General features: G+C 44.1%; 1 protein-coding gene across 2 annotated transcripts in view; it reads right to left on the bottom strand.

The window, feature by feature from the left end:
• Nucleotides 1–27,087, bottom strand: part of CCN4 (cellular communication network factor 4) — a 55,906-nt gene that overhangs the window by 9,948 nt on the left and 18,871 nt on the right. Inside the window, exon 1 of one of the 2 annotated variants that reach the window (XM_067530400.1) lies at nucleotides 9,171–9,234. The exons of the other annotated variant lie outside the window; for it this stretch is intronic. The gene's annotated coding sequence lies outside the window, so the exon portion shown is untranslated. Of the gene's footprint in view, nucleotides 1–9,170; nucleotides 9,235–27,087 lie in introns of those variants that run through there. 2 annotated transcript variants of the gene reach the window in all.

Genomic DNA, 27,087 nt, shown 5'->3' with positions numbered 1-27,087 from the left:
GTCTGGGTGCCTAACTCCTGCTTGGCCACGCGCACTGCTGCCTCTCTTCAGGCATCCAGACCTAGCTCCCATCTAAGCCCCAGAGCTATTCACAAGCCAGGAAAGATAGGCCACTGGCCAGTTTAGTCATATTAGTAAGCAGCCGACTTCCCTCAGAGCCTTTAGCCCCGTGGTCAGGATACTCAGCCAGGATGTGGGAGACCGCCCACTTCACGTCTCCTTTCTTCTGGAGAGGGAGAAGGGATTTGAACCGGGATCTGCCGCACCTCAGGTGAGCTTCCTAGCCAGGATATTCTGGTATAGGGCTCCCTCAGTCTCTCCTATTGAAGCTGCTCCACTTTAATTAAACAAGTCAACAACTACATATGATTTGGGCCCCTGGGAGAGTTAGAATGACTCTGTAGGCCAGAGGTTAGAGCACGCACAGAAAGGTGGCAGGACTGACTCGAACAAGACTCTTTCACATGGTAGGCGCGTACCTTACCACTGGGCTAAAGGCATAATCTGCCCACCACACCCACCGTTTTGTTTTGGGTCCCTCACACAACTTGGGTGGCCAAGCGCCTGTCATCCCCCCATTCAGGGGAGGCACCACCCTGCAACCTGGACGTAGGCGCCTATCTGCCCAAGATGGGTGAGGCTTAGCACAGGTGATGGCTTTGTGGAGTGCAGTCTGATATGCCTCTCTCTCTCTATTCCTTGTACAGGGAGCCTAGGGGCCTAACTCGGGCTTTGTGAATCGCAGTGGTTTCCTGTGATTTTTCTAGGAACTTAGAAGTTAGGTGCTGTGAGGCCCAATTCCTTTTGTAGCTCTGGGCCTGTGTGACTTAGACCTGTATTCATCCTTCTCAGGGTCAAAAATGTCATATCGGTATTGCAAACTTCTCTGACTAGCTGTGATTCACAGTGAAGGCAGGTTGCCGTCACCATTGCATATTCCTCTGTGATGGGCCCTTGACTGCACCTGATGTTGCCTCATTTTCTCTTTTTTTCCTCCAAGGCTCCACAAATAGCTATTGGGACATTAAAGCAGCGAGCTTCATCCCCTGCCTCTTGGCACAGGGGGTCGATACCCTGCAAATGCTTCTTCCGGAAGCGACACGCATCACTGATGGGAGAGCTCCCCAAGTTACTGGGTCTACACAAATCTCCCAGAATGGGTTGTGCTGAGGTGACAGATCTTACAGGTAAGAGCTGAACCAATATCCTGCCAAGTGTATGAAACCAGGAGTCTTTAATTCTTCCCACAGCCAAGACGAGGAGGGAGACAGCAGGAGAGAGGCCACGGTATGGAAGAGAGGGATGTAAATCTTGACACTGCTCTGATATATATTGATGTCTTATTGCAATAATACATTAATGTAACTTCACATTGCAATGCAATATCTGGTCTTCCAGAACAGTGGCTCTCTTTCCAGACTACCGTACCCCTTTCAGGAAGCTAATTTGTCTTGTGTACCCCCAAGTTTCACCTCACTTAATAACTACTTGCTTACAAAATCAGACATCAATATACAAAAGTGTCACAGCACACTATTGCTGAAAAATTGCTTACTTTCTCGTTTTTACCCTATATAATTATAAACGAAATCAATTGGAATATAAATATCATACTTACATTTCAGCGTATAGTATATAGAACAGTATAAACAAGTCATTGTCTGTATGAAATTTTAGTTTGTACTGACTTCGCTAGTGCTTTTTACGTAGCCTGTTGTAAAACCAGGCAAATATCTAGAGGAGTTGATGTACCCCCTGGAAAACCGCTGCGTACCCCAAGGGTTGAGAGCCTGGTTGAGAACCACTGGTCCAGAGTGTAGGGAGGTGTCCTCTGCTAGTACAGTGGTTGAATGTCCCCTCAGCTGTTACGAAGTGGAAGATTACTGCACTAAGGTACCCAAGGCGGAATCAGAACAGGAGACGGTCAATGAAGAGCATATGACAAAGTGTTTGTGCTGAAAAGTTAAGCCTTGAGAGACGGCCGCATGGTGCAGTAAGGGCCACTATCCTATTGAACTTTATTGACAAGTAGATGGTATCGAATATATCCCAACCCCCTGTACTTTCCATATTACACTATTGACAACACTGGCACTTACAGGAGTTCCAAATCCCAGCCATCCCTTTGGGTGAGGAAATGCTGCAGGATTGCCTGTGGGCTGCAGATGGCTGTCTCCCTCGCTCTAGGGCTTACTGATCTGCCTGCCCAGTTCTCTTCTGTTTCATTCCCACACGAGGCGGCTTTGTAAAAACATCTCCCGTCAATCAGAGAGGGACAAGCTGCCTTGGGCCAGCTGCCAGTGGCTTCCAGACCCAGCCTCCATTTGTGCATATAGAATTCTGCAAGTGCGTGCCAATCAGCTTGCGATGCAAGAGCACTGCTGGAAAAGTCCATGCCCGTGCACAGAACGGCACTGGAACAAGGGAAGGGCAAGGTCAGGAAACCAGACAGTCGTGCTCATCTAGCCCAGGCCCTTGCCCATGCAGGATTGTTCCCTACATATATTCTCGGGTGCTTTTTCCCATCCAGTTTCAAATGTCTCAGGTACAGCTGACTGAAAAACAGATTTGTCAAAAAAAAAAAAAAATCCCCAGAAAATGCCAATTTGTCAAAACCGAATCTTGTTGCGGAAAAAAAGTTTCGATGAATTTCTGGACTCAAAAAAATTTTGGAGAAAAGTTCAGAAATTGTGGAAAGAAAAAACTTCCATTTGTCAGGTTCAAAATGACTTTTTATTTAGAAATTTAACTAAACCATAGGAGCTTTTAAAATGGTCAAACTGAAACAAAAAAACTTTTCAATTGGCCAGAACCACTTTTCTTTTTCTTCTTTTTACCCTTCAGATTTTCAGCTGACAGAAGGTTTTTGACTTTTCACCCCAATTTCGGATGGGAAAATTTTCAAAAGCTCAAAAATTTCATAGGAGGGAAAAACTATTTCCCACCCAGCACTAGCTTTAAACAATGGACCTTCCACTTCTCCTCTAGAGAGACAATCCCACAGCTTAATGCATCTTGCTGTTAGGAGCGTTTCCTTGAGAGTCACACCAAACTCTCTCTTGCATCTCTTTACTGCACATTATGGACTTTGGTCCACACTAAACAATTCCTTTCTCTCTTTGGGGCTATTGTTTGCAAGGATAGCCTGTTTGTGATCCCAGGATTCATTAAACACACTTATAAATCTATTGTAGATACATGTGAATATACATTTAAGTACCTTTGAAGTTAGTTACAATTTATTTAAAGGCCAAAACAATGAATGCATCACTAATCACTGTCACACAGCAGAGCACAAACAATCCAGGAAGTTTTTGGATAGTGTCGCAGACAATTTCCTGGTTCAAGTGCTGGAGCAACCAACTAGGGGCTGTGCTTCTTTTGACCTGCTGCTCACAAACAGGGAAGATTTGGTAGGGGAAGTAGAAGTGGGTGGCAACCTAGTCAGCAGTGACCATGAGATGGTCGAGTTCAGAATCCTGACAAAAGGAAGAAAGGAGAACAGCAAGATACAGACCATGGACTTCAGAAAAGCGGACTTTGACTCCCTCAGGGAACTGATGGGCAGGATTCCCTGGGAGGCTAATATAAGGGGGAAAGGAATCCAAGAGAGCTGGCTGTATTTTAAAGAAACCTTATTGAGGGCACAGGAGCAAACCATCCCGATGTGCAGAAAGAATAGCAAATATGGTAGGCATCCAGCTTGGCTTAACAAAGAAGTTTTTGGCGAACTTAAACACAAAAAAGCTTACAAGAAGTGGAAGCTTGGTCAGATGACTAGGGAGGATTATAAAAATACTGCTCGAACATGCAGGAATGAAATCAAGAAGGCCAAAGCACAATTGGAGTTGCAGCTAGCAAGGGACGTGAAGGGGAACAAGAAGGGTTTCTACAGGTATGTTGCCAACAAGAGGAAGATTAGGGAAAGTGTGAGCCCCTTAGAGAATGAGGGAGGCAACCTAGTGACAGAGGATGTGGAGAAAGCTGAGGTACTCAATGCCCTTTTTGCCTCTGTCTTCACAGACAAGATCAGCTTCCAGACTGCTTCACTGGGTGGCACAGAATGGGAAGGAGGCGAACATCCCGCAGTGCTGAAGAAACAGGTCCAAGACTATTTAGAAGGATTGGACATTCACAAGTCCATGGGGCCGGATGCAATGCACCCGAAGGTGCTGAGGGAGTTGGCTGAGGTGATTTCAGAGCCATTGGCTATTATCTTTGAAAGCTCGTGGCAACGGGGGAGGTCCCTGAGGACTGGAAAAAAGCAAATATAGTGCCCATCTTCAAAAAAGGGAGGAAAGAGGATCCAGGGAACTACAGACCGGTCAGCCTCACTTCAATCCCTGGAAAAATCATGGAGCAGGTCCTTAAGGAATCCATTTTAAGGCACTTGGAAGAGAGGAAGGTGATCAGGAACAGTCAACACAGATTCACCAAGGGAAAGTCATGCCTGACCAACCTGATTGCTTTCTATGATGAGGTGACTGGCTCTGTGGATGTAGGGAAGGCGGTGGATGTGATATACCTTGACTTTAGCAAAGCTTTTGATACTGTCTCTCACAGTATTCTTATCAGCACGTTAAAGAAGTATGGATTGGATGAACGGATTATAATATGGACAGAGAACTGGCTAGAGCATAGGGCTCAACGAGTAGTAATCAATGGCTCCATGTCTAGCTGGCAACCGGTCACAAGCGGATTGCCCCAGGGGTCAGTCCTGGGTCCGGTTTTGTTCAACATCTTCATTAATGATCTGGAAGATGGGGTAGATTGCACCCTCAGCAAGTTTGCAGATGACACTAAGCTGGGGGGAGTGGTAGATACCCTGGAAGGTAAGGATATGATACAGAAGGACCTGAACAAACTGGAGGATTGGGCCAAAAGAAATCTAATGAGGTTCAACAAAGAAAAGTGCAGAGTCCTCTACTTAGGAAGGAAGAATCCCATGCCCAGCTATGGACTGGGGACTGTTACCTAGCAGCTTTGTGTTCTTGGGGAACCAGGGCACAAAACCCCAATTGCTCACCTGAATACCCCCCGCCGCCACCACCACCCTGCAGGCTGCTTGAACCAGAAATCAAAGACATTCTCAATATGAAAAGGCAGGAGACACAACTGAAACCCTCCCATCAAGGGTGATACAACTCCCCATGTCTCATAAGCATCTCAGTTAGCACATGAATGGAGAACAGAAGCTTCATCTACATCAAAGATGGAACACGCACGGAATTCTGGGATTGGTACAGCAGGGAACGCACTGAACTCTGGGATTGCTGAAGCAGGGACGCACTGCATGTTGGGAAATCCCTGTTCTTGATGTAAATGAACTAACACCTGCACACATCCAGCTCCGCAGTTATCAGACCATTCTAGGTATTGATACTAGGTATTGACACTATATCCTGGTTGCATTGTGAGCTCTATCTGAAGGAAGGATGCCCTTCCAAGAATGATCAGCTCCTTTTGTATCCATAAACAAACCTGGGGTCTACAAAACCCCCTATCAGAAGTCAAACCTCTGTTCTGATGCTTGGATCCAAACTCTGCATCAGTTCCACTGTAACCTGTCTTCTCTTCCTGACTGATCGTGCTGGGGGCTCTGCCAGACTCAAAGCCCTCCAGACCCTGAACTGACAAGCCTGTTCCTGGGAACCCCTGAACTGCATGGAGTGGTGAGATCAACTCCCTCCTCCTTCCCCCAACACAACTGATCTCTCTCTCTCTCTCTCTCTCTCTCTCTCTCTTAGTCCAGGTATAATTTTCTACTTTTGTAATCAAACCTGGGCTAGCTTTCTCCAATACCCCAACTGTAATTGTGTAGTATTGTAAGTGTTTGGTTGTTTTCTCGCCTTGTAAGATATTACTATTAGTATCATAAGTTTTATATACCTAGCAATAAAATAACTGTTATAATCAAGCTGGTTGCCACTTTCTCTCTCTCTCTCTCCAAACTTTATTTTCTTCCTTTGTGTTCTTGGTCCCTATCTTGCTCTGTAGCAACGCTTCTCTTACCTAAGCCAAAGATCCCAGGAGTGCCCAAAAATCCTATGGGTTTGCTCATCAAGGGGGTTATTGCTAGAACAATTGTGGTGTAAAGGGGCATATGAAGGGGACAGCCAGGAAGTGCTACTCTGCCTAGCCTATGGGGTCCAGGGGCAAATGAGGGTGCAGCTGAAGTGCTGTTTGACCCAGCCTGATTGAATCCAAGGGGCAATTAAGGGAAGTAGCCAAAAAGGTGCTGTTTGGACCCAGCCTGCTCTATTCTAGTGCGTTGCAAGGGGGCATATAAGGGTAGCCACTGAAAGTGTGGTGTCACCCAGCCTGCTGAGTTCAGGGACACATAAGGGGTCAGCTGACAGTGCTGATAGCCCGGTCTGCTCAGATGCACTAAGTTGAGCTGAACTGTGTATGTGTGTGTATCTGTGGGGGGTTTATTTGAATCTGGTGCTGGAGGAACCCAGCCCTGAAAACCTTAGGTCCTGCAGGATAGCTCCATTGGGAGGGGGCTTGTAGCCCTATGAACACACAAGTAACACAAGCAGTACATTAGTAGAATCACACCCCTAGAATCACACCCCCTTCCAGGAAGGTAACCCTAATAAATGAGCATACCCCAAGGTGAAGGGCAAATCTGGTAACAGGACCGACGAGCTAGGCAGCAGCTCTGCAGAAAAGGACCTGGGGGTAACAGTGGATAAAAAGCTGGATATGAGTCAGCAGTGTGCCCTGGTTGTCAAGAAGGCTAATAGCATATTGGGCTGCATTAGGAGGAGCATTGCCAGCAGGTCGTGGGAAGTGATTATTCCCCTCTATTCGGCATTGGTAAGGCCGCATTTGGAGTATTGTGTCCAGTTTTGGGCCCCCCACTACAAAAAGGATGTAGACAAGTTGGAGAGAGTCCAGCGGAGGGCAACAAAAATGATTAGGGGGCTGGAGCACAGGACTTATGAGGAGAGGCTAAGGAAACTGGGCTTGTTTAGTCTGCAAAAGAGAAGAATGAGGGGGGACTTGATAGCGGCCTTTAACTACCTGAAAGGGGGTTCCAGGGAGGATGGGGCTAGGCTGTTTTTGGTGGTGGCAGATGACAGAACAAGGAGCAATGGTCTCAAGTTGCAGTTGGGGAGGTCTAGGTTGGACATTAGGAAAATGTTTTTCACTAGGAGTGTGGTGAAGCACTGGAATGGGTTACCTAGGGAGGTGGTGGAATCTCCATCTTTAGAGGTTTTGAAGCTGAGGCTTGACAAAGCCCTGACTGGGATGATATAGCTGAGGTTAGTCCTGCTTTGAGCAGGGGGTTGGACTAAATGACCTCCTGAGGTCCCTTCCAACTCTAATTTTCTATGGTTCTATGAATATATGTAATTTTTTAGGGGGGGAGGGTCCAATTACCATTTCTACTAAGATCCCTTTACACTGCTCTGGTCTTAAATTTGGTATAAATTACATTTAAACCCATGAAAATAAAATATAAAATATGCCAGAGTGGCATAAAAGCAAAAATGAAAAAACAAAACAGACTCTTTGTTTTAGCATTGCCCGTTCCAACTTAAATAGTTTCAATATGTGCAGCAATCTATCACCTAACGAGAAAAAATCCTTTCAAACTAGATAAGTCTATTTGCATTGTTGTTAATCATTAGAACTGTTTAATGATCAAATCTAGATAGAAAAAGGAATTAAGCAGCAATATAATGAGTCCATTATCATGGCACAACCCTATAAGCAAATGCATTTGCAGCAATTGCTGCCAAGCTATTGCTGGTTTAGACAAGAGTGCGCAAATAGATTGGCCGAGGAAGGTTTCATCCTGTGCAGATATGAAATGACAGATTAATCAACATAAGTAGCAAAGGGGAAAACGAACAAAAACCCCAAACCACAGTTCTTCTGATTTTGGTTCATAGCAGACAATTTTTATTTTATAATTTGTGTGCACACACACACACACATCATCTCTTTGTGCCCCACAGCTGGGCATTAAAAATGTCTACCTCTGTCAATAGATACCACACACTAGGGTATCATAGTTTCCCACCATGCTTAGCATAGGAAATAACTGGGGTGACTCCTGGCATCAGGTGTGGATCGGAAGCATATGTAGTTGTTTGCTCAGATGCCATCAGTGAAATACAGATTATGCTGGAATTCTTTCAAAGCTCTAAGAATTTCTTGTCGCTTGAATGTGCTGGAAAAGATGCATTAGTAATGGGTCTGAGCACAGGCTCCAGTTCCTGGGATCTGGAGGGACTATGCCAGATTCAGGAGAATTTATCGATAAGCTGGGTAGATAGCTCTGTAGTAGCAGAGCAGTGCTCCAATCCTGAAAAAAGAAGCGTTGGAACACACTTCCAGTGAGTGATAGTACCGGATGTACCAGAGAGTCATTAGGGCTCCTCAGAGAAGCGTCAGAACGGTATTCTGGAGCGTTCCATCACGACTTGAGCCCTGTATCAGAGCGTAGCCTGCCCCATGCTAACACAATGTAGTTTTGTCCCCCTCTAGTGGCTAGCCCACGCAGTGAGGTTTAAAAGTCTGCTACCGGCTTCAAGCTACTGGACCTTTAACTTAAGCAGTAGAAGCTCATGCTGTCACAGGCATGAGTCCTGTAAACAACCTGATGACTGGGTGGAATTTTATGCCCTGTGTTACACAGCTGGTCAGATTAGATGACCTAGTGGTTCCCTCCGGCCTTAAACTCTAGGAATCTATGACCTGACCAGGGGAGTTGTGTCTTATATGGAGAACTGAATTGCTGTGGATCTCTGTCACTTGGAAACATTAGCAGACTCAAAGCTCTCCCTGTGGTCTAGCCAGAGCCACCTGGTGTTAGCATGGGTTACATCAGCACCCACACACATTAACCAATTTATCTTCACAATGCCCCTGAGGGGTACTGGAGCATTAACATCCCCGTTGTACACAGAGGGAGCCGAGGCAGTGAGAGTGAAGTGATTTGCTCAAGATCAGGCAGAAAACTTGCAGCTTCTCCTTTGTCCCAAGCCAGCGCCTTTGCCACACAATCATCCTTGGAGATTGATGTACATAACTCAACTTATATTGAGCTGTGACACTGAGTACCTTTCCCAAACCTAAAGAGCTTTGTATAGTTCAAAAGCTTGTCTTTCTCACCAAGAAAAGTTGGTCCAATAAAAAGATATTACCTCACCCACCTTGTCTCTCTGGAGGCTGATGTCAAACAACAGAACAGGAATCACCAATGCCACTTCCTCACACGCCTTAACCTTACCAGGGAGGATCAGAGAGGAATTCAGCCTCCAGCACATTCAGTCAGCTGCCACAGCAAATTGTCTATTCAGCCATTTAAGCATTTATTAACTACCTTATCTCTGTAGCATCTGATAACTTGAAGGATCCCATTCATTCCCTACAGTGGCGGCATGCTTTGTAATGCAGACAGAGACCCACTAATAACTGCTGTGGTTAGTGACACTGTATAAACACCTAGACAGACAGAACTCATTTCAGATATGCCACCCAACAGGCCTCATGACAGTTCCGACTTTCATGCATTGCCATGTTTTGATTTAAAAAAAAACAAACAAAACACAATTTCAGATGCTAGTTGAGCTTTTAGAAACCCCTCCATTAGGACAGCAACACATCCTGTGTCCGTAAGTTTGTGTTACAGAGAGATTCAAAAAAGCAGGTGAGGGGATGAGGTTTACTCCAAGTCGCAAAGGGCTGTGTTCTTTGTCACGCATATCCTGGAACCCACAGAATGCCAAAAAGCAATTTCTTGTTTTGGAACCATTTTTCAGTATTCAGTAATTATTTTTCATGACTACTCTTTAATCTTGTAGTCTGGGAATACGCCATATTTCAACACTAGTTATTAATGATGACTTTTGATTTTATTTCTTCCAAGTTACCAGCCTGTGCTCATGTAAGGAAAACTCTGTCACCCTGTCCTGGCTGATAAGTCTCTGTTAAGGTCACTCGTGACTTCTATTTGGCAGGTTCTAAAATGAACTGCTCTTTGCACCTGCAAAGAGTAATATGTTTCCAGCCAACAACAGCCAGCTATTTTCTATGTATTTGTTCGGGGGGGGGGAAGAAAGAGAAGCTGATAAATAATAGCATAACATTGTCACAACCTCAGTGTTTATAATGGCCATGAATTTTTATGTACAAGTCTTACTCAAAAGAAACAAATGGATGGCGCTAGTTCAGTGGTATGTCTTACACACGAGCATTGTTTTTACTAGTTGCCTGGGAAGCACTATTATTGTAAATTAGTTTTATTTTTGAAAGCTTGAAGGTCTGGATTATTGTACCGAAACTACCGTATAACTTGGCTTTCAAGACAGATGCAGCAATAATAAGTGGCTTTTACACCAAGCATAAAGGAATCTCCAGCCTTCTTTCTTCAGTAGCAAAGTCTCATGTTTACTGCAATATAATCATTTTGCTTTCAGTTGTTAGAGTCTTTTAAAACAAGTTTATTCGCTCAATTCCTCAGTGTCACAAGATCTCACTCTTAAAGCTTCTTCTTTCATGTTGTTTTTTCTAGAGATAAGCCTAAACCAAACCCTGAGCCATGTGGGAGACCAATGAGCTATAACAATCTGCAGTACCTTTAGATAACATTAATAAGGAAGGACTGTGTGCCTAAAGTGTTTACTTTGCACTTACTGGGCAAAATCCTCAGCTAGTGTGAAGTGGGGGAACTCCAAAGTTCTGACCCTATATATATATATATATATATATATATATATATATATATATATATATAGCCTCTTTCCTGGGAAGCTCTCTAAACACTTTACATACATTAATTCAGCCTTGTAATACCACTGTGGTGAGGAAGGCAGGTCTTTTTATCTCCATTTTACTGATGGGGAAATGGAGGCATGGTTAGTGTGACTTGCCCTAGGCTATATTCACCAATGCCAGTGACAGAGCTGAGAACAGAGCAGTGCCCTGCTCATATCATACCATCATACCCCACTCCTGTTTTGCTCCTCGGGATGTAAATATTAATAACATTCAGAAATTACTGACACTCCCTTCGAGGTGCAGTTTGTTGCTCTAACAGGAGGATGTTGTGAGAGCTAACTGTCCATTTTGTAAAGACTAGATCAGAGGTTCCCAAACTGCGGTCTGTGGATTGGGTGACCAGATGGCCCCATTTTATAGGGATAGTCCTGATATTCAGGGATTTGTCTCGGATATTACCCCCCAACCCTTGTCCTGACTATTCACACTTGCCATCTGGTCGTTCTGTCTGTGGAGCACTTGCTGGTGGTCTGCGGAAAGCTGGCTATCCGTGTGGAACGGGCTTCTCCTCATTTCCAGTTGTAGCCGTGTAATATTTATAGTAGGAATGGAAGATAAAGGGGTAAGGAACCAATAGCAGGAAGCTAAGAGACCTATATAACGGGGGTGGCCAAACTGTGGCTCGTAAGCTGGATGCGGCTCTTTTACAGTTAAAGTGCGGCTCGTAGAGCCCCCTCTCCCCCCACCATTCTCCGCCTGCTAGACTGGGGTAGGGAGTTCAGAGCTTCTGCCCTACGGCAGGCTGGTGGAGCTAGAGGATTCTGCCCAGTGGGGTGGGGGGTCTCAGAGGGTCATTAAGTTTGGCCACCCCGGCTATATAAGAACAGCTTAAGCAGTTAGCATAAGGCCTTATAGCCTGGGTAGGAGTAGCTGCTCAATAAGTTAGCATAAGTAAGTAAACCAACAGTGACCTTTAGTCACAAAATGGCATAAAAGTTTGTTTATTGTTTTGTAATAATCCCAAGTGTTGCAAAGTGCTGAGGGGTAACTGCAAGAAGGCAGTTTGTATCAGTTTAGAGTATTTTGGGAGGGGAATATCAGCAGATGCTCAACCACAGGCAACCATAGTAATCGAACTGACATCTATGTTAATAAGCATAACCTAATTAATATACTAATGTATAGAATAAGGACACCCCAACATTATAAGGGTGAGGAAGTTAAGATACAGTAAGAGTGATGCAAACATATGCATAGAATCATAGAAGAATCATACAAGATTAGGGTTGGAAGGGACCTCAGGAGGTCATCTAGTCCAACCCCCTGCTCAAAAAAGGACCAACCCCAACTAAATCATCCCAGCCAGGGCTTTGTCAAGCTGCACCCCAAAAACCTCTAAGGATGGAGATTCCACCACCTCCCTAGGTAACCCATTCCAGTGCTTCACCACCCTCCTAGTGAAAAAGTTTTTCCTAATATCCAACTTAGACCTCCCCCACTGCAACTTGAGACCATTGCTCCTAGTTCTGTCATCTACTACCACTGAGAACAGCCTAGCTCCATCCTCCCTGGATGAGGGACATAAGGCCTATAAAAACTCTGGTCTCGGGTACAACCATTGGAATGTTTCATTGGCATGCCAGAATCAGACTAGGATCTGTCTCAACCTTTAGAGCTCTCCCAAAGGATAGACTGAGTATAGACATGTAATGGTGCTGGTTGCTCTTCCAGTGTTATATTATCTCACTTTACTTGTTTGGATTAATTGGATTGGCTCGATCATTGTAATAATAAAGCTTCTGCTGATACAAAAGGTCTGCTGTGAGTGTGAGAGGTGTTCCCATTGCCATGCCCCTCGGGGCTCCCAAAGCAATAACTCTGATAATACTGGGCCTGATCTTGCTACAAGAGCTTATCAAATTACAGAGTGCTAATTGGGCAAACTAAATCAATAACTTAATCAATAAGCAATCAATAGATCAGGTAATTCAGCTCATAAAACACATTACATCTCTATTATTCCTTTTCCATGTAAACAGGTGCTATCATTGATAGAGGGCTGCTATGCGATCATGAATGAGAGAGGAGGTGGTCTAGGCAAACACAAGTAGAAGTGGTAAATAGTGGGGTCTCTAATAAAATGTGGTTCCCACCATAAAGGAGTTTGAGACCCTCTGGCAGAGACTATTCATTCAATTGGACTAATTTGGAGTCAGATCCTACAAGCCCTTTGACCTGCAGAACTCCTAATGGAGTGCCAAGGGCTTGCAGAATCAGGCCTGTAACTGATTAAGAAATTACCCTGTATTCCTCCAGATTTGCTGTGCTAAGTAATTATGAAGCAAATAAGCATGGGATTTCAAATCATTCAAGACAGTAAGGCAAGTGAAACCTCAAAAAAGGTCCATGTTTTCATGCTCTGTATCCACCAGTCACCACATATCTCTTTTCCAGTGGTTCCACCTAGTGGTATGAAACATCAGAAAATATATGTACAGAAGTAGAACCAGTTGTACTGTGACAAAGCAGCTGCAAACAAGGTCTTCAGTGATACTGAGTTGGTGGAAAAAAAAGCACCACATCCCTTCTGCACTCATGGAATTGCAGGTTGCCTAAAGGTGCCCTGATTTTGCTCCTCCGGAACAGGGTTGCTCCTTGGATTATTAAAATAGACAGACAGGTCAAACTACTTGCATGATCTAAACCCAGAACTGAAACCACGCACAGACAAAAATAAAAATCAACAATTCAGAGAAGCAACTGGACTTCTCGATTACTTAGCCAGCATAAGTGGTCTCAAAATACAAATGTCGCAGCTTCAGCCCAGAACAGGAAAAAAAGCCTGGTAGCACATAACCCAGAGTCCTTTCCTTTCCTACCAAACTTTAAAATGAAAGATCTAGATTTCCACTTTCAATCTACATTTGCAAAGGTATTTGCGTCATAACTGAAAACAGGGAAAGTTACAGATGTCAAAAGACAACACGGTCAGAATCTAGTCACTTTTTACAATATTTGCACTCGTATCTGGCATTAATTGATCCTATTTTTTGCACATTTGTATTGGTTTGGTTGAAACTTCATGGAAGTCTGTGCTAGGTAGGAAAAAATAATTCAGTATAAGCGTATTGCTATCTAAGGGTCTCTCTAGTTCGTATACTGGGGACTCAGACATTGTCATCTTATTTTACTTATAGACTAGAAACATTTGCATTTGCTCCCAAAACCACAGTCAAGGAGCAGAAACAATACCATGTGGTTAACTGACCAATAACACAGCACGAATAATGAATTACAAATAGTAACAACTCTAATCAGTAATCATAGCAACTTTGTTACAAACCACGAGAACCTGAAATACGTTTGCATAAACTTAATCATCTAAAATAATGAATACATTTGGGAAAATCAAAATCTGACCATGGTTGATTTGAAAACAGAAAAGGGAGTCGAATGTGTCAAAACCAAAAAACAATCAGTCCCCAACCCAAGTTGTTAACTAGGAAGAACTCATCCAGCTTCCCCAGTGACACTAACGGCATGAATACAACACACTCACAGCTGACCTGCTGCATCAATATTTACAGCAAACTGAAAGAGATCTTTTCTCCATGTGGTGATGATCTGACACTGAATAGTGTTCCATGAATCAAGTGTCATATGGGCAGTTTACATCAACTATGCATAAACCTCGGAGCTCACTTCACATTCCCTTCGGAATGGCTCAGGGAATCTTGGTGGCTTCAAAAGAGAGAAAGAGAAAATGACACATCATTGCAGGATGCTCCCTCTTGAAGAAGCACTTCCTAAAGCCTTGTGTAGGGGGAGGACCACCAAGGAAGGCAGTGTTTGGGCCAGGCTTTACTGCCAGTCTTAAACAAGGCTGGTTCTTTTTTGTCACACCTTTGAAGAACAGATTGTCAGGTCAGGGAGTGTCCCTAACCCTGCAGCCAAGTGGGGTTCTGTTACTCTGACAGCAACACGAGGGCAAACCACTCAGGACCAGAGACAAAGGTATTTAGACGACTAATTCCCAGGGATGTCAATGGCAGTTAAGCACCCAACTAAATACTGTGGAGGATCTAGGCCTCGCTGGCTGAAGTCCATGGTGATTTTATTATGGAAACTTAACCCTTTTTGCTCCCCAGTTTCCAGGCAAATGACTCTGGGTGCTTTCAGAGGGCTGGGAACATATTCAGAAGGGGTGGGGACATGTCTGAATGCTGTGATTATATACAGGTAACTGGGTGCCAGGTAGGACAGGAAAAGGAACATTGCTGTGGTTAGCAAGATTTTTTGTGGTGGGAAGGATAGACCCTGTGAACTAAGCAGTGAGATGGATTGACCTGTATTTCAGAGGGGAAGCAGGATGGATGCTGCAGCTGGGAGAAAAGGCGTGTCAGCGTGTTTCTGTGGGTGTGACAGAAGGGGTTCTGGTACTGAGTAATCAAGGTGGGCTGCCAAGTATTTCTAGGTCTGTAATGGGAGCTTTACTGTAGATCTCAAAGGAAGCAGCACCCGGCCCACTTCAGTGGGCTTTGGATCTGGCTCTGAATACACAATGTTGTCTGCTGACCTGGCTCCAATTTGGATCCGTGACCTAGAGCTGAACATTATTCATTATTTGTATCACCTAGGAGCCCTGGTCATGGACCAGGACTCCATCGTGCTAGGTGCTGTATGAACACAGAACAAAAAGACAGTCCCTGCCCCAAAGATCTTACAGTTTAAGTATAAAAGACAACAGATGGCTATAGACAGACAGACAGAGGAGTGCAAGGAAAGAATGAGGCAATATTAGTCAACATGACAGGTAATGGCACAGCACACCAGCTGCCTAGCTGGTGTTAACACAGGAATAGTGCGAATTACCAACCCCCTGATCTATTCAGCACTATTAAACGGTAGGCAATGCTGAATGCAAGACATCTTGCTTGCTGCACATGCCCGAGCATCAGAAAGAACAAAGTGTGAAGAGATCTAGCTCAGATACAAAGACTATAGAAGTGTAAAAGGCAAATATCGATCTAGGGATTTCATTCTCTGCTAGGCACATGTCCCACCAATCTGAGGACTTTATAAACAGGGATCCAGACATAAAACTCCGGATTCTCAACAGTCTGTAAATTGGCAGATTCCAAAGCAAGTCACCCAGTATATAGGGGGCAGTCGTACAGAGTTATCTGACTTCAGATGGCAACAGGATTTGTTCTAGCTGTGTACTGTACACTGTGCTAAGCGGGGGATGCAGGGGAAAACAGCGTCTGTCTTTACTGAAATAAAATGCTTGATAGGCTGAGAAAATAAAATCACTGCATCAACCCAGTCATAAATATTTCCATGGATCTGCTAGCAATGCACAATTAATTTCTAATAGTATGAGCTGGGAAAGATATCTGTGTGAAGAATGCAAGCAAATGTTGGGATGTACTTATCCCTGTAGAAACGTATCTAGCTAAAAAGTAAGGATTACATATGTTTAACTCTTTGCCAAAAATATTGCTTATACTGGCACAAACTCTGTGGCCTCAGAATTCTTTCACATTTTCCCAGAAAAGTATCATCATATATTTTTCTAATTGTTTAGACAGAAAGAACTTGGCCGTTTAAAAGGAGAATAGATCCCTCCTTACAGATTTTCCCAATGAAGAACAACATTGACGTAGACTAGGGTCACCTAAAATTCTGTGGCATCACTGGCAAGTTGACAGCCATGCTAAGGACATGACTAGTGTGCATCTGAGATGGAATAGTTTATGTGCTATAAGAACATGTAGGTTTCTATCTCTGCATTTGTGCAGTGTATGAGCACATCTGGCAAAATCAACGGAGATGATAAACTATTTGCTTTGCACAGTTTATTAACAGGGTGATTTATACAGACACAAGTCAACTGGGAAACTCTGAGAAGCAGCAAAGAAAAGTCTCCAGTAGGGGTGAATCTCATATTAAATGTGGAGAGCAGCACAAACTTGGTGCCATTTGGCAAGCCAAGTATCATGAATAGGTTACAAGTGCCCACCTTAAGCCTATCCAGAAGACAAGGTTGATGAATGAGTCAGTGGCAGGTGTTGGGTTTCACTCCTAATTCCAGTTCCAGAACTAGACCACACTGCTAGTCCACTGGTGCACTGGGATCTTTTGCACAGTATCTATGTGCTGCATTTACTTCTCCCTTTGTATTTCAATCATTGCCCCGCTCCAGTTTCAACAAGACAGAGGACTTATCCCTTCATATCACCCTCTCAGGCAGTAAATCACCTAGGCACCATCTATTAGGAACTTGAATCTCTCTCAACATTTCCACCAATATTCGATTTATTTCTGCTTTCATTTCCTGACTTGCCCCCATGTTGCTTGCCTACTGTCCATGTATCTCCCTTGCAGATGGCTATGCACAGAGCTGGGAGCTTGTTCTCATTTTGCAAGTGTCTTAATAATCCAGGCACTGATGGGCACAGCCTCAGAGAGTCATTCCATCCTCAGTCTTTGAATAGACTATCAAGTTACAGACTGCAAGAACATAGCCATCATGAGACTGGTTAAGGAAGCATATGGAGTGTGTCCATCACTGTGATGTCTAGCCCAAAGCAACCAACAAAATATTATCAGGCATTTGGCCTTGAATGATATCATCTGCAAGGTGGGTGTTGCAATAGTAAAGCAATCCTTTCTGTAAAATTGCACAATAGACTTAATTAATAAGATAAGACAAAGAGCAGCCTTGGCATTAGGTCTTTCTTAAGCAAACTGACATTCCAAGAAGAAAAACCGACGTGTAAAAGCAAAGGATTTTTTAAAGGGCATTCTTTAATGCAGACAGAGAAACACATCTCTTGTGTTCCCATCTCCCCCATCATGCAATACACCCTATAAAGTTGTCCAGTAACTGCCTATTATCTTATTCAACAGCAGAAAAACTACTTGAAGGATGGTCTTGTGGCTAAAACGCGTGACTGGGAGTCAGGAGATCTAGTTTTCATTTGAATTTTTGCCACAGACTGATTATGTGACCTCAGTCACTGAGCCTTTGTTTTTCCATCTGTAAAATGGAAATAATGCAGGTCTGTTTCCCAGGGTTCGGTCTTACATCTGGCTTGGTTACATCTTTCATTTGTTCTGAGATCCTTAATGGAATGCAATGCTATAATAGTGCAAACATTTACTATTGTTCAGCTACTCAGGAACTGAACTAAGAGCAGAGGGAGAAAAAGGGAGAAAAAGGGAGAAAAGATGATCTTGTTAAAACAGTGGACTGGGACTCAGGAGATCTGGGTTGACCTCTGTCATAATCTTCCTGTATGATGTTGGACAAATCACTTAATCTCTCTGTGTGCTTCAGTTCCCCAGGTGTAAAATGGAAATAATATTTCCCCATTCTATAGAGGTGCAGGCTAAATCAACGTACGTTTGTGAGGTGCTCAAATATTACAGTGACAGGGGCCATCTAAGAACCCATCTAGACAGACATTTCTGGGATCCTGAATGACTTAGGATATTACACATTATCGTGGCAAGAATCTGGCATAAGTTCCTCCCCAGTTCTGTAGATGGCATATGCTATGTCCACACCACGTTTTAAAACCACGGCAATGAGTCTCAGAGCTAGGGTGACCAGATAGCAAGTGTGAAAAATCAGGCCAGGGGATGGAGGGTAATAGGCACCTATATAAGAAAAAGCCCTGAATACCGGGCCTGTCCTATAAAATTGGGACATAGGGTCACCTTACTCAGAGCCTGGATTTTCAGATTCGGGCTCGCATTCTGGTGCTAAAAACAGCCGTGTAGTTATTTGGGTTCGGCCTGGTGCCCTCCCCATGCTTCAGAGCCCAAGCTCCAGACTGAGCCACCCTGTTGCTGTACACAGCTGTTTTTAGTGACACAGCACGAGCCCTGCAAGTCTGTAACCCCAGCTCTGAGATGCACTGCCACAGGTTTTAAAACGTGGTGTGGACATATCCATTGCAGAACTAGGCTTATGCCAGCGCATGCATGCACCGATGCTCCACAGTTGGACTGCCAGCTCCTTGTGGCCATGTTCTGTGTATATAGCACAATGGGCTCCTGGTCCATGAGTGGGGCTCTCGGGCTGTACGATAATACAAATAAGAAATCATTTCCTATTAACTGTTCAAGACAGATACATAAAGAGGAATGTCTGCCTGGCACAGGCTTTGCACAGATTCTGCCTGACTTCAACTGGGAAGAGGCTCCCATTTGGTTCCCTGAGAACAGCTGCTGTCTTTGGGTCACTGATAACCTAGTTCAAATTCTGGCTGAGGCAGTATTCAGAAGACAGGAACTTCAGCCACCAGCTGATGAAAACCTGCTGTCTGGTTAAATCTGCTCCTCTGCGGATGGTCAAACACAAGGAATTGGGCAAGTCTGTCTGCAGGTTTTTATTTTTTTAAGCTTGAAAACATGGAATAAGTTGGCCCCTTGGATTTGAACTTGTTTTTTTTTTTTTTAAGGGACTGGAGAGATGCTGAAACCACTTTATTATCCTTGACAGTTGACATATAATAAATGTAGTCTCTCCCCATTGGCACTCATGGCTAGTTGCAATCTCTGGAATGCCTTACTAAGGTTATCATTCTTAGGCAGAATGGGAGATACAGCAATTGGCCAAAGATGTATTTACTAAAAGGGCCCTGAAATGCTCTGCTTTAAACAAACAGCAGGAAAGCAGGAGGTGAAAAACATGCCTGAAAAAATGGATGTGGCAACTTTTGTAAGTCAGAGAGTAATGGAAAAGAACACAGCAAACCTACTGGGATAATAAAGCAAAGCCAAACCCATTTCAGTGTTCAGCTATTACTAATTGTAGGTTCCCTTTGGAATGTGGGGCATGTGTGCGTTCTTCCATAAAGCAGAAGTGAATTTAATAAAACACCTGCCTTATCCCTGTGCCAAAGACATCTCCAAGCTCTTTGGGAAAAGATGCACAGTGAGCAGAAACCAAAAGGAGTCTTGCAGTTTCTGGCCGAAAAGCAGCAGCATCTCTGGGCTGGGAGTTGCAGAGGGAAACTTGCTCAGTGTGACAGATATGACAATATACTGGACAAACCTTACGGAATCACATTGGCTTAAATATTTTAGAAGTCCATTGCCTTAAAAATGCAATTGTTTGTGTGTTACTGTGGAATTTGTCAAGCTCTCCGGAGTGGCTCACGACCGCGATTGCCAGCCACAGGGCAGTCTGTTCAGAAGCAGGGCACAAACCACAAACTGGGTGTGTGTTCTATAATTAGATTTCACCAGCCAAGTATCAAGTGTGAACTCCTCAAGCACTGTAACAGCCTTAACATGGAGTCACAGACAGTCCCTTTAGGTACTCCGGTCTATCTTGCCACCTAGGTAAGCCTGTCATTGTGATAGATGGTCCCTTACACCAAAAGTCATGTCTATATTCAGGTTACTCCCAGTGCCAAAGGACCAGTCACTTACCCCAGATCAAGTGTACCCCTAGATCTCTCACCAAAGTCAATGCTTGTAGCCAATCCCATAATAAGCTAACTAAAGATTTATTAACTAGGAAAAACAAATGAGAGTTATTTACAAGGTTAAGGCTTATACTCTTAGGTTTCAAAAAGTAATAAAAGCTGCTGTAATGGGCAAGCTCTATATGTCCTTTAGGGCTAACCCAAGCTAAACAGCCAGGGATCTGTAGCTTATGCTTAGAAGTCTTGCCCTCTCCCTGAAGTCCATGCAGCATTGGGATAACAATTTCTTCATGACAGGGATTTTTATTCCCTTCCCCCTGCTTTCCAGCTGTGATCGGGAGAGTGTTTCTGCACATCTCCTCTTCATGAGTATGGGGGAAATCAATCAACAAAATCTTTTCTCCACTGATGTTCCACACTGGTTTGTCTGGCATCTCTAGGCCTTCTTTTGTTGGGCAGGAGATGACACCTCTTGTGGTAATCTATATTTCACACTTGGTAATGCTTCTCCCGACTGGCAGGGTTTACAGTTTTAGAGCAAACACTTTTATAGTTACAGAGCAAACACTTAAATATTACCCTATATAACATGGGGTAAGTCAGATTAATATAAGCAGCATCCTACAAGCATTTCATAAAATCTAAAAACTAAACACATTCTTGTTACACTGATGTCTATTTTAACAATACTAGCACACAGGTGAGCCAGTCTGGTTTCCAGCAATGCATTTGTCAGTGTCCAGTGACACCTGGGGGCCTTGGCTGAGCTGACACCTAGTCTGCCAGCATCACAGAACTGAATGGAACTTCTCTAGGAGATATGATTAATGCAATCTCTGGGAAATGTAAGTGGATTTCCTTCCCAGGCAATACTTGGGGTGAAGGGAATGCAAATGACTGAAATCCCTTTGGAAGCTTCGTCTTGAGCAGAAAACAACTGTCTGGTTGCTTAGCTATTCCTGGCATCTTCAAAGGCCCAAACTAGATAAATGAGTGACTCAGAGTCATGAGTGTTCTTGTTTCAGAGCTGAAGCCATGATGAACTTGTGACCACAGGAAAACTCCGTGTGTGGGAGTTTTGAAAGACTCATCATCACCCAGAGCCCATGGTGGAGTTGGGGTGACCACTACTAAGTTTATTAGCATGTGTGTAGGTTCTTGTACTGTTTTTTAATATTTTTTCTTTATTGCTTTTACCTTCAGAATAAAATGTGCTTGCTTAGAAACAACTGTGTAGCTTAACTACGACAATTACACTGCATACCACCTCCGAAAAGAAGACAAAACAGACAGTGTTTTGCTGGGAGATCACAGTTTAGTCAGAGGCTGTGCGGCCTGGAAATACCATGGTCAGAAGGGAGAGCGATGTGTGTCTGCACCCAAGAGAAGGTACAGCTGGGGAGCTAGGAGCTGAGAGGGGGAGCCATTGCTTGACCGCAGAGGGCGAACACAGGTGCAGTTGCCCTGAACTGTGACCTTCAATTCCATTAAATATGGCATGTTTTCCTACCTGTCACTCAAGCATCAGTAAAGCTCAGGTAATATTTTATAGCTGGAGGAAGTGGGGAGGAGGATGAAAGGGACATGCAGGTCAGCAAAATATCTGGAACCAAGCTAAGATTCCAAATGTTTTTGTACCTCCAGAGGCCCTGGAATTAACCCAGAATCTGATGAGCAAGACCCAGCTTGAAGTTACATGGCTCATTCCATCTTGCCCCAGGCAGAATTGTGGCAGCAGCCTTTCAGAGCAGCTGAAGTCTATTAACTGTGTGTGCAGAGAGATCAGTGAGGCAGCACTAACGTGTCTGAAATCAGACAAACCACAGGCATCCACATGGACAGCTCCGCTAGCTCAAATATCTGACCTGGGTGTAGGCTGGCCATATTCCTGAGATGAAAGCAGTTTTCATCACAGAAACATGGAAGACAAATGTTAAACCAGCATCCAGCTAGCACCTAAGGATACTTAGAAAGCAGCATCAGGGATCCAATGAAACAGAGGAGGAGATGAGTGATTGCAGATTGTGTCTAGTGCCCATAAAAGGGTTAGATAGGCAAATGTCCAGAGACCATGGGCCTGATTCTTCATTGCCTTGCACGTTCTGTAGCCATTTATACACTGTAACATGCTATCAAATCCAAAATTGTTCACTGTACCAAGGTAGAAGTGACGATACGAGGTGGGCAGGGGGGAGGCAAGCCTGTGTTCTTGCAGCCACTGTTGATAATGCATTACACATGGTCAGCCTGAATGCTATTGCAAAGATGTAAGGCCTGAATCTCATTTACACTGCTCTGGCAATGTAAAGGGGTCTCACACTGTATGTGAATGGGGAACAGAGGCCTTACTGGAAGTTCAAATCAGGCCCATTTACGAGCAGTGAAAACCAGTCAAAGCAATTGATTGGCTGGGGGGGGATACATTGATGAGGAAGATTCAAAGTTTTGTATATAGTATGCATCCCTTGGCTCAGCAATGACTATGCAGCCCAGTCTACAGATACTTGGAAGGAGAAACCTCAGGGAAGGAGAGAAAGTATTGTTCAAAGGCTGTTTAAGTAGGAGTGAATGGACTACATTAGGCAAAGGAAGAATGTAGGTTGAAAAGCATGAAATACTTCCAGGCATTGAATAGTAGGCTGTGGAAGAGTCTCCCAAGGGAAGCAGTAGAAGCTGCAATGCGTGGGAACACCTAGACCTAGACTAGTACAAGATACTAAAGTATGTGGGAAGGGAATGGACTAGAAGACCAAATCAGACGTTTCAAGAAGAAAAATATGAATGTCATTAAAAATCCCTTCACAAATACATATACTTGGTAACGGTAGAATAAAAGATTCTTCAAGTGGACCTTTGGGGTTTGCATCAGGTCCTAAGGAACGAAATGACTGTTGCTATGGGCTGAATGATCATTCTGGACTAACAGGGACGTATGTTTATGTGTTGGGACAGAAGAAAGGTGCAGCCTACATCAACTGCTGCACATCTACTGTACTTTCTACTCAGATTCTTATACTGCACCTGTACTACATGGACAGTATGTTACATAAGGCTCCATGTCCTAAATTCCTTCTGACTGCACATATTTCTAACTTAGCTTCACAGGTAACTTTTCTCTACAGCTTTCAGACCCTTGCTGAGTATTTCTATCCCATTTCCTAATTTCTGTAAATCCCCGTGCACGTGCTACATTAGAAGAATCAGTGATCTGTGAAACAGTACAGACAAAGCATGACATGAAGTGGATGCTCTTTTCATCACTTCCTTGAAAACATGCATTGTTTGATTCCCTGGAGACATATCTTCCCAGTTTGCTGTGCTGCTAGATCTCGTAACAAGCCTTCCGTTGTACTACAAGGATACTGATGTCGAACAACCGCCTCTTAAAACCTCTGCTGCTGGATTTAATTACATTTTTGTCATCATGTTTTAGCGCATGCCAAAATAAAGAGTTAAAAGGAAATATGAAGCCCCATGTGACACCAATCTTTGCTATCAGTGGGGAACAGCAAGCTGCAGAATGTGAAGCATAAGCCTACTGAGTTCCTTGTCTTTAGACTCATCAAAGCATAAGAGTACAAGTCCATGGAATTTGGAATAGATTTTCTGATTTAAGGTTCAACAGAAAATGTTGGTGCGAGCACTGGGAGAGGTAGGATACATCTCCTGCCCCTATCTTTTTGCTCTAGTGTTTATTCCTTCCACGATGCAGCTATAGAATTAGTGCATTTTGATACCTGGTGTCCCAGATATTATTCAAATCATGATTGTACCAGATTCTGCTCTCACTTACATCAGGTACATCGGAAATCAAACCAGCCTAAATATTCCTCCTACCCCACACTGGCCAGAGAACCATGGAAACACTGAATCATTGCTAGAACAAGTTAGAAATTAAAATGAGATCCAATCATAGCTGATTTTCAAACTAACCCTAAAGCACTTCAGTGGGATTGCCATGACTAACTGGAAACCACCTCCCTCATGATTCTACTTCCCTCCACAGAGCTTATCTGTTCCTAGTTTTTAAAACTAAAATGGTCTTACTAAGGAAGGCCGTTAACTAAGTTTGCCGGGGTTTATGCGCTACTCTTACTTGACATGTTATTGTCTACTAACCAGGATAAATGGGGGGGAAGGCTTGAACTCTTTGGGATCTCTTCTTGGACGCAGCTTCTGGGTCCTCCAACGACAGCTGGAAGATCAGGCCAATCGGAAAGCTGTCACTGTTTCCATTCGAAAGCTGCCCCAGACTTCAGTAATTGTTGAGGGCTGGGGCTTTTTACTAACCTGTTGCAAATGTGTATAAGTGCTTGAGCCTAAACAAAGTATAGCTTTGTAGTAAGAGAACTTTTGTGTTATATTATTTCTACCAGTCCCTCTATCGGCCATGTCTCCATGTGGCTTATTTCCTGACACCACCTCGCACAACGTAAAGTTACCACGAGCTTTGGGTTGGCAGAACCCCGGGTAACACTTAGAGGCCAACCAAACTCAGCGCCCCATTGTGCTAACCATTGTGCGAACCCACAGCGAGACAGTCCCTGGCCCAGGGAGTTTACAGTCTAATAGACAATACAGACAAAGTATGGGAGAGGGAAGAGTTATCCTTCTTGTACAAGTGGGGAAACAGGCACAGGGACACTAAATGACTTGCCCATAGCGACAGAGGTAAATCCAGCTCCTATTGGGAGAATGTAGTGGAAATGTGCTACTACGTAATCCATGGTAGAAATAGGCTCTTTAGCCAGACCTCTCAAATATTTCCAGTCTAATGTTTCAACCATAGGAGCCTCCTGACATAAGAGCATAGGACTGGAATGAACCTGCTGGGTCATCAAGTCTAGCCTCCAGCTATCACAGGCAGCCATGCTGTATAATCCTGTTCTTAAACTGATCAGGCTCCTTTTTAAAACCAGTTAGCTTTCTTGCCACTACTACTCTTCAAAACCAAGCCCTCATTAACACCTCCGACTTGTCTGGGTAGTGAGAGCATGTAAGAAACCACTCCTGTTCCTATTTCTAAGCCCTGTGGGGCCATCATTTTTCAAAAATGAAACACGGGGAGAACAACTGTCAAGACACAGCTCTGACATCTGGGATAGACCATTGAGATCCATTTTCTCTATGAAACTTTGAATGTCATTATCAGCTGTCTCTCAGTTAAATGGAAATCTCCAAATTTCAGTTGGGAAAGGGCACTTGGTTATGAGGGGAGTGTCTGGGAGGACAAAGTCTTGGATCACACAACTTTCTGCTATGCAATTTGTTTCATCACTGGGAGGAGAAAATAATTTCCCGCTTTCCATTATGAAAGATGTAAGCTATCCAGTCTTCACAGTACTGGAATGACATCTGATCCTCTCTGTGAAATCTCCCCCAGTTTATAATTCAGTGATGCTGCAAGATCTGGGAGAGAAAAGAAAACATCTTATGAAAGTTAATGGGTTTTCTTACCCCTTAGCACAATGGGGGCTTTGATTATGACTGGAGCGTCTGGGTGCTACTGCAATAGCATATACATGCAATAAGAACAGCAAGGTGAAGCAATGCAAATAACTCCCTGTTCTGCAGCCTGCTACCACAACCAACCAATTAATGAGATTCGAGTCTAATGAAGACCACACAGACACACTGTTGTTTTATATGGGCTGTGTCTTCTATCCTCCTCACACTCGTTGCAAGGAATACAACAAGGTTTCCTTAATACAGGCATAAATACCATCCTGGTACGGTAACAGCACATTTAAAATAGGAGCATATCAAATACTAGTGGTAATAAAAATCTGCCAGTTTATAGGGTGAAATAAATCCTGATCTGGCCAACAAAGAAAGACTGCAGCATGACAGACACACAATAGCCCTGACTAGCTCCCATGCAAAGTCCTGACTCATTTTCCTGTGTTACACAAACGGTCGTAATTTCTACTGCACACATACGTGGTGCTTGCCAGGCGTCCACTGGAGTTGATGTGATTTTCTGTGATAACTAGACTACATAGAAAGGGCTTGGCTATTCTCAGAACACACCACTGCAATGCGCCTTCTGGCTAGCAAAAATGTAACTGTTGAACTTGTACCCATGGGGTGGCAGAACCAAGAGTAGGGGTGGTTCGGATTCATAAGCTGGGACTCTTTGGGGAACAGACAGCTCCCTTTCCAGTACTTCTGCCTGTGTGCAGGAAAACTTCATGGTGTGGCTAGGGGGAGCATCAGAAGAGCCCTGCATCTAAGGGTATGTCCTCACTGCAGAGGTAACCTAGCTGATCAGCATCTGGGTGAGCCTAGCTCAGGTGTGAGTCTCCCCGCTGCAAAGCCGCACTGGAGTTGCTGTCTCCAGGCTGGTAGTGCTGAACTCAGTCATGTGTGTTGCTAGGACTTCTGGGGGCACATCCCATGGTTCTTTGTGCTGCAGTAAGCTGAGCCACACTGTGATTCTTTCCCAGTGAATTGTGAGAATGTGGTGGGAGGAGGGGGGAAATTGTGGGTAGGCACTGAAGATCTGTCAGCACTCAAAATCACCCTGCGTCCACATGCAAAATCAGTGGGTGACGAGTCCAAGTCTAAGCAGCACGCAGGCTCTAGCCTGTAGCCCTTGGTGGGCCAGCTATCTTGGATTGAAAGCACCACCAAACCTGGGGGAGAGGGTTTTACATATGGCTGAACACCGGGTGGGGAACTACATCAGAGAGCCAGAGTTAATTCCGCAGTGAAGACAAGGCCTGACTCCTGCTGGTGCAGTGGGGAGCAGAACCTGCCAAGAGCTCAGCAGCACTCAAAACAGAGTTTAGTGAAGCAATTTAAAGATTGGAAGAGACCATTAGAGTCATCTAGTCTGACCTGCTGCATGGCAGAGGCTGGAGAGCTTCACCAAGGGATCCCCTACATCAAGTCCATAGTTTCTGTT

This window comes from Emydura macquarii, unplaced genomic scaffold, assembly GCF_026122565.2.
Source record: "Emydura macquarii macquarii isolate MOO-44397 ecotype Brisbane River unplaced genomic scaffold, CSIRO-AGI_Emac_v2 contig_369, whole genome shotgun sequence".
Taxonomy (NCBI): domain Eukaryota; kingdom Metazoa; phylum Chordata; order Testudines; family Chelidae; genus Emydura; species Emydura macquarii.
This window is presented reverse-complemented; position numbering and strand designations above follow the sequence as displayed.